An 8,156-nucleotide genomic window follows, 5' to 3' on the forward strand; every position below is an offset into this window, starting at 1 on the left:
GCGTATCTAAAATCCATCGAACCATGAAGTACCGACAAATAATACGAATATTGAAAAAAGAAAACAAGGTGTTTTAGGAACACACATGAAGACCAAAGTAACAACTACAGTACTACAGTGAAGTTGTCTATGAAACAACTTCAAGACAAACTACATAGTAATATATAAATTTCAAACAAAATCAGCTCAGCTTGGTAGTTTAGCACATGGTGCAACCATTTAGTGCTCTATGGTGCAACAAGACCTACAGCTGACCCCAAAACACACAAAAAAATTGCCTAGAACTCTTTAGAATGGATTTTTAAAATAACTACTGGGACCTCTACTTTTTTCCATAGTGCCTCTTTTTAGCCCTTTAATAGGATTACTATAATATCTACTAAAGGTAGGATCAATTATTTTTGATAGAGGGCCACATGAGAAACATACAATATGTGTAGTAGGCAAGAAAGTAGTAAAAAATCAAGGCAGGTGTAGGTGAGGATTTGGTGGACCACAATTTTTTTTATTCAGATTACGTCACAAATATACGTCATAACGTAACGTCATACAACAAGAAACTTGCTGTTCTGGATTAAACCCGTCAGTAAATATACATATTGAATCTAGTCAAAATACATCAGACACATTTAGCATCCAAATTTAGAGCAAGCTTGGACACCCGGACAACAGGAGATCTAGGATTTTTGACTGGTAGGAGCAGGGAGTCGAACCGTTTGATTTTTCCGGTTCAGGTTCGGTTCGGGTTTAAGGATTATTTCGGAATCCTGTTCAGTTTCGGTTTCGGATTTGAGCAATTTAAAAGTTCCAGTTCAGCTCCGGTTCGACCATCGTTGTTTCAAAACCGGCTCATAAAGTTGCGGTTCGGATACATTATAAGTTGCGTTAAATCTAAAAATTAGGATCAATAAATGTAAAGACTAATTAATCTTTGAATTATATGCCTAAGTCATTTAATCTAAGTTACGTGACGTAGGCCTATAAACAAAACAGTAACTCATTATTGAAATATGTTAAAAATAAAAAAAATCAACGTTGTTTTAATCAATACACTGAAAGCATTGCAGACACACCGAATCTGTCGATCCATGATGCAAGCAGAGCAGACTAGAAAAACAACTAGCTTGCAGTGAGGTTCGAACTCACGACCTCCGGTCAAGCCGGGACCGTCGCTCTACCAACTGAGCTATGCAGGCTTGTAGAGGAGGGAGTCGAGAAACAACCATACGACAATGCTTGCTCAATCTGTTAGTACAAGCAACTTCATATTGAAGGGGATTCACAGTACCATATCATCAGTATCATGTTTCTCGACTCGCTTCTCTCTGAGCCTGCATAGCTCAGTTGGTAGAGCGACTTAAGAGGGAAACACACAAATAAAAATTGTGAGGGAAACACACGATAAAACATATGAAGCAACACTATAGATAGGCTATAATAGTATAATCTATAACGCCAGGGTATTGCGACCAACAACATTATAAAACAAATGCGCATAAAATGTATGGCAGAATAATACCCAAACTCGTTGGAGTTGGCTAAGTCCTAATGTAAAAGTCGACGAAAAAGATAAAACACGTAGGAATAATAAGACTTACATTTAAATAAGACCTAAACTCGTCAGAATAAACAAAACAAACCTGACGGAACAATTCGCAGTATAGGTCTTATTTAAATGTAGCCTAAGTCCTATTACGACTTATAGCGGTTATAGTCTAATTTTGGAATTTTTATTTTATTCTGACATCGATGTTACTATTATTTCGGTAGTTATGCTGGAGTTTAATAAAATACCATAAAGATCTAAAAATCAGGTAGCACTGTTTGACGACAAATTTAATCAATGCACCAAAATTGGGGGGTCGCATAGCTTTTCGAAAACTGGAAAGGGGTTCGCGACAACAATAAAGGTTGGGAATCACATTGAGGCTGTTGTAATAATCGAATATTCTGGGCCCCTGGCTGTACAACGTAGTTTATTCTACACTAGATGAAATACCCTGGGTTTCCCAGGTGAAATAGATTTTCTAACTGATAATTTAAATGACTATAATACATAGTTGTATCTGACATGTTAATAAATTACATCCGCAATACGCGCGATAATTTGCAAAATCAACCTGAATTTTGCGTGGTTAAATCAAATGAAACAATCCATTATGCTGTGAGGTCTTCATCACTATTGCATATAATATTACGTTATTATATTCTCGGGTAGGTTTAATAAAGAGAGGGGTTAAACGCGACCGTCCTACAACATATATCGCCCAGCGATTAGCGATACACGGTAGGTAAATCAAAAATTTAACATAATTCTAAATTAAGTTTTTTAAAGCCGCGTATTATTGGCAATTTTACTGATTACGCTTTGTAATTTATAACTGTTTCGAAAACTCCGAGCATAAAAACCTTAACTTTGCAAACGCGATGACTATAATTTGATTTTTACAGTCACGTTGAATTAAAATATTATTACTGATTAGGATAGCCTACGATCCGTGGCGTGTAGTAGCAGTATTTGTTCGACTTGTGTGATATTCAAGCAAACCCGTAATCCGGTACCGAAATCTTTTTCTCATAGAATGAGACTAATTTTTTTCAAACTAATCCGCAAATTTACTGATAACGCTTTATAGTTCCACACTGTGTTGAAAACACTATTAGGCATAAAAGTTTTAATTTCGCAAAAGTGATGAGATGACCTTAATTTTGATTTATCGGTTACGAAAAAAACAAACCAATAACCCGTTTGAAATATAAACAAATAACACATACGCGTAAGCGGATTTGATCGACAAGCAAAAACCTGCTGCCAATGGTTTTGGATTCCATTAAGATATACGCCCTTTTATACCGTTTGAAACATAAATCGTTTTTACTGTTTAAACTCCGACAATAAACGCGATATTTTGCGAATTCTGATTTTACTAGTTTAAACATCCCAGCAAACAATTTACCGTTGCGAAAACGTTTTTATGGGACTATTTAAACTACCAATAACGTTTTTCCGGACCGTTGTTTTGCCGTAAAGTGTAGACTCCCAGCATCGTTTTTAAAACGACATATATTACGTCAATTATGACTTTCTAAAAACGTAAAACACAAACATTTATTACTGACTTTCCTATAACGTTGTACGGGAATGTTGTATGGACGTAATTGTGTAGACTCTAACTACCGTTGGTAAAACGATAAATATTACAAACGTAAAACGCAAACGTTTATTACTGACTTTCCTATAACGTTGTACGAAAATGTTGTATAATGTTGTACGAAAAATGTGCGTAAATGTGTAGACTACCAGAAACGTATTCACAACGTTGTGTTTGCTTTAAAATTTCATTACAAATCAAAGTTGAGAAAAGTAACGAAACAGTAGAACCCGAGGTATTATTCGTGTTTGGATGGCATATTAGGTGACATCTGACGTAAACTAAAAAAATATGAGTCTCGCCCCATCTTCATCAATGGCATGTTCAATCGGATTCATCCAACGTAGGGGGTAGCCTCTACTGCTGTGCAGGATGAGGACATATCGCTGCTGGATACTGGCATCTCGATGTTCCTAAAAATAACTCTGTGTTATAATGGAAATGAAATAATGAAATTCTGAAATATATATATGTTACATATACATTTTTATATAATTACGATTTATTTGCTTAAGTCAGGGGTGCATAAGCTTTTAGCTGTAACAGCCCTATTGATAGTCTTTATTTTTCTCACGGCCGCCAGCAGAATATTATTGACGTCATAACGTTGCGTCATTTTCCTGGCTTAAGTAATAAATTGTTTAAATAAAAAACGCAATACTAAAAGCTTGCAAATATTTGATTACATTGGAATTGCGTACACCATTTAGCACAAAAACATTGACAACTGTGTATAGTTTACCTTAAGGAATATATTTGGGTTGAATGTTCTCTTTTTCAACCGCAAATAGTTGATTTTTACTGGTTCCGGAGAAAGATAAAAAAATTAGTTTTAAAACACTTTAAACTAAAAGTTGCTCATACAAATAATTATGGTTTTATATAGACCTATACTGCACATTGAACGTAATGTCGATTACAATTAGCCAAAACTTTCTTTTTTTTTTTTTTATTACAATCCATATTTTAAAACATTTTACCTTTTTATAAATTTAATAAAGTAAATCTATATAGTTTGAAAAAAAAGTTAAATTATAGGGTCAATGGCATGGGGGATAAATTATAAAAAAATAAAAAATGCAGTTTTAAGCCATTTCATCTGATAAATACACAAAAAAATAACCAGGTGTTGTCAAATATATTTTGTCCTATGAAGAAAGTGCCACACAACACAATTAACACATTTTTTTGTTTAAGCCTTTTGTGCTGCTTGGTAAGAAACGTAATCTGTGATATACTTGGTTATAAACGTAATCTGTTAAGCAGTCCTGTAAATCTGCCTTAAATTTTAGTTAAAATCTATAATATATAGTGCAATACACAATGTTTTTGATTTGAATTTTTCAATATTTAAACTGCATGTAAATATAATATTCAAAAATCCTAATGTTTACTTATGGGTAAAAGTTAAACAAATGTGGCATTCTTTACGCTTACATTAAAAAATATTTAAATGAAGTAATTTGTCATAGTCTGTGAAGGCATTCCATCAATTCTATCATGGTGACATTTTGTGCCTGTTACTAAAAATGGGAGCTTGGATCCGCCAAATAAAGAAAGTAAATGCAGAAGGGATACTGCGTGGGTAAAAATTTTGGACGTGCAAAATTCTGAAACGGGCAATGCACATGTGTCTTATAATAGCGGTTTGGGCACAACTCAAATAGAAGAAAAAGTGTTAAAAGTGTAAAAAAAAATCTGTTGCAAATATAAAATGAATAAAAATCGTACATGTTATGTAATAAATTTATTAAATATGCTATTTAGGTAAATTAAGATTAAAAAATATTACAACGTTACCTTGATTAGCAGCCGACTTAATTAGGAATCATGTAAAATGTTCAGGAGTCTTCAAATTCCACAGAATAGTCTCTATTTAATGACACTTTTTGCCGATATATCCATTGTCAATATCCCAGATATGCAAACTTTCCGCAGATAAAGCTTGTTTCAAACGTTACATCTAGGTGCAATATGTTCATAAACATCACAAAATTCATCATATTCAATAAACACTGCACCATTTTACCTATAGAAACCTGTAAAGGAAGCTAAGAAATACAACTTAGCCTATTAACCTAAACACATATTTGATAATAAAGTCTAAGTTTTAGGCGAATAAGATAAACTGCTAACCGGAAACTCCAGCGCAAAGCTGCCCTAACTTGCACTTCCTCAAAGTTTACATGTTCGCGCAAAACACGTTCAAACTCGATTGTGATGGTGTCATCCGCATATCGGCCAATCGGACGTCGTGTGGAGTAAAATTATATGCGCGGTAGCCAAGAGGGACGGGGTGGGAGGTTGTTGCGAGCCAGCAGGAGGCCATTCATGCCAATAGCGCTGTATCCCACGGGGCACAAAAAAATTACATGCGATTTGTTTGATGTCAAGGCAAGGTTAACGAATATTATATCTTTAAATACAGCAACATATATCTATTGTCAGAACATATGCAATATGCTTAATAAACTTACCAAATAAGTGTTTGTTTGACAAATCACTTGAATAAGAAAAAATACAATTTATATGGCATGTATATTTTTTCCAACAATCAATTTGGTAATGCTTTTTGCGCACCTTAAATGTTAATTTATTCGATTCCAACTGTTAGGATTCTAAACGTAATTGCCCCAAAATTAAAGTGAGCTATATATTTAAATGTTACTTCGGAAATCTCTTTGTTGAAACGCTTTAAATAACGCATTTTTTTTCAAAACCTAGACGTTTAATCATAAACGTTAAATAAGATCATAAGCAAAACGTTTTTAAGAGTTTATCATACGTTAAAATGAAACTAAATTTAAATGTTTCCTAAGAAGGTTTAAATAACGTTTTTTTTTTTGTCAAAACTCCAACGTTTAATAACATCCGTAAAACTAGACGGGGGTGCGGTTGTTGTATATTTTATCAGGGGGTATATTTTCAGGGCTTAGTGTTTATTTTCAATTTTTACTTTCTTTTAATTTTTTTTTTTGTTTTTAATTTTTTTTTTAATATTTTGTATTGTGTTTTTTATGTTATATATTTTGTTTTTCATTTTCCTTAACTTGTTTCTGCAAGCAAAAACAGATATGGGCCGAAAACTTCCCCACTTAACTTATGCCTTTGATGCGAAAGGGGTTCAAATATGGCGTAGATTTTGGGGAATGATCGAAACATATATTTGATAAATTGAATTTACGTAGATAATGCGTATGGTCATTTTATTAAATTTTGACCAGCTTACGTGTTTGAAAATCAAATATTATCATTCTCTTAAAGACTAAAAATGGTTTAACGCCTATGGTTTGCTTTACTTTTGCAAACTTTTACTCGGTAATTTTTTACCATGGCTTGGTCCGAGCAATCGCTGTTAAAACAGGCTTTAAATCTGTAGTTTCAAACAATATGAAAAACACTATTATGTGCTCAATACGCAAACTATTAAATCGAAAGTTTTGCTAGATGTTTAGGCCTGATGTTGGTATGCTGGTGGGAGCAAGATGCACGACAGGTGCTAACAGAGAAGCGTAGACTGCCTCAAGATTTCGCATTTAAATTTGCGGCGGTAAATACACCCTATTGACACTTGATTATTAGGCGAAGCTTATCGCGAAGTTATTGGTCTCCCGAAAAAAAGCTAACGCCGCATTGAAAGCAAGCATTATAAATGAGTCGCCGATATTCTGCTTTGAACATCTCTACTCGCAATGCTTCCCTCCGTTAATTGTACGGTGGGTGAAACTTTATTCACGGCCTTACCTCTTTGTGTATTACCGCGACAATACGATGAAATACGATTTGGAGAATATTTGAAAAAATCGTATTTGGAGAATATTTGGTGTTTGCACCTGTATGGTATGTTACTCCAATCCAACATATCAACACACAATTTTAAGTTGTGTAGGCCTGGTGTTGATATGTTGGATTGGAGTTGCCACCAGATTTCGCATTTAAATTTGCGGCGGTAAAATAAGTTGTTTCTTAAGAGCATTAAGTAATTTTACTAAAGAGAAACCTCTTTTTGAAATGCAAGTCGCACGAGCCCAGTGTTGGACGAGCCACTTCGCACAATGAAAGTCTCACGCGCGGGACAATAAAGCGCAGCAGGCGGTGAGTCGCTTCGTCACTTCACAAGCTGGACAAAGCAAGCGAATATAAACGAATTCTGTATGAAATTTTTTTGCTGCTAGATGGCAGTCGTTAGCTAGAAAGAGCTAAAACGCAATATTTCAGGTTTTTTCCCCCCAAGCAAAGGTCCCTGGAGGTGCAGCCTCATAAACTTCTACAAAGAACCTACATACCACTCTACGCCATGTCTGAAAATTTCAAGGTTCTACGATGTCTACTTTTTCTTTAAAGCTTCGTACAAAAATCGGTCTGAAACATACCATAGGAAACCAAAAAAGAACTAGAAAAACAACTAGCCTGTAGTGAGGTTCGAACTCACGACCTCCGGTCAAGCCGGGACCGTCGCTCTACCAACTGAGCTATGCAGGCTCAGAATGGAACGAGTCGAGATACAACCATGCGCCAATGCTTGCTCAATCTGTTAGTACAAGCAACCTCATAGAAGGGGATCCACAGTACCATATATACAGCAAGCATTGGCGCATGGTTGTATATCGACTCGTTCCCTTCTGAGCCTGCATAGCTCAGTTGGTAGAGCGACGGTCCCGGCTTGACCGGAGGTCGTGAGTTCGAACCTCACTGCAGGCAAGTTGTTTTTTATCATAGATCAACAGATTCGGTGAGTCTGCGATGGCTTTCGGTTTACTAATTATACGTAAGCGGTAGTCGTTGGTCAAAAAGCAGCTTCGAAGGGCTAGATCTCAGTTATTAACACACACGTATGTGTGAATGTTTCATTGAATAAATGAAATGGTACTGTGGATCCCCTTCTACGAGGTTGCTTGTACTAACAGATTGAGCAAGCATTGGCGCATGGTTGTATCTCGACTCGTTCCTTTCTGAGCCTGCATAGCTCATTTGGTAGAGCGACGGTCCCGGCTTGACCGGAGG

The 8,156-nt window shown here is 35.5% G+C and overlaps 1 non-coding gene across 1 annotated transcript; it reads left to right on the forward strand.

The window, feature by feature from the left end:
• Window positions 1–7,778: 7,778 nt before the first annotated feature.
• On the forward strand, window positions 7,779–7,853 carry Trnaa-ggc (transfer RNA alanine (anticodon GGC)). The gene has a single exon. It is a non-coding gene; the product is annotated as a tRNA-Ala (tRNA).
• Window positions 7,854–8,156: the final 303 nt, after the last annotated feature.

Source organism: Ascidiella aspersa, chromosome 1 (assembly GCF_963924565.1).
Source record: "Ascidiella aspersa chromosome 1, kaAscAspe10.2, whole genome shotgun sequence".
NCBI lineage: Eukaryota > Metazoa > Chordata > Ascidiacea > Phlebobranchia > Ascidiidae > Ascidiella > Ascidiella aspersa.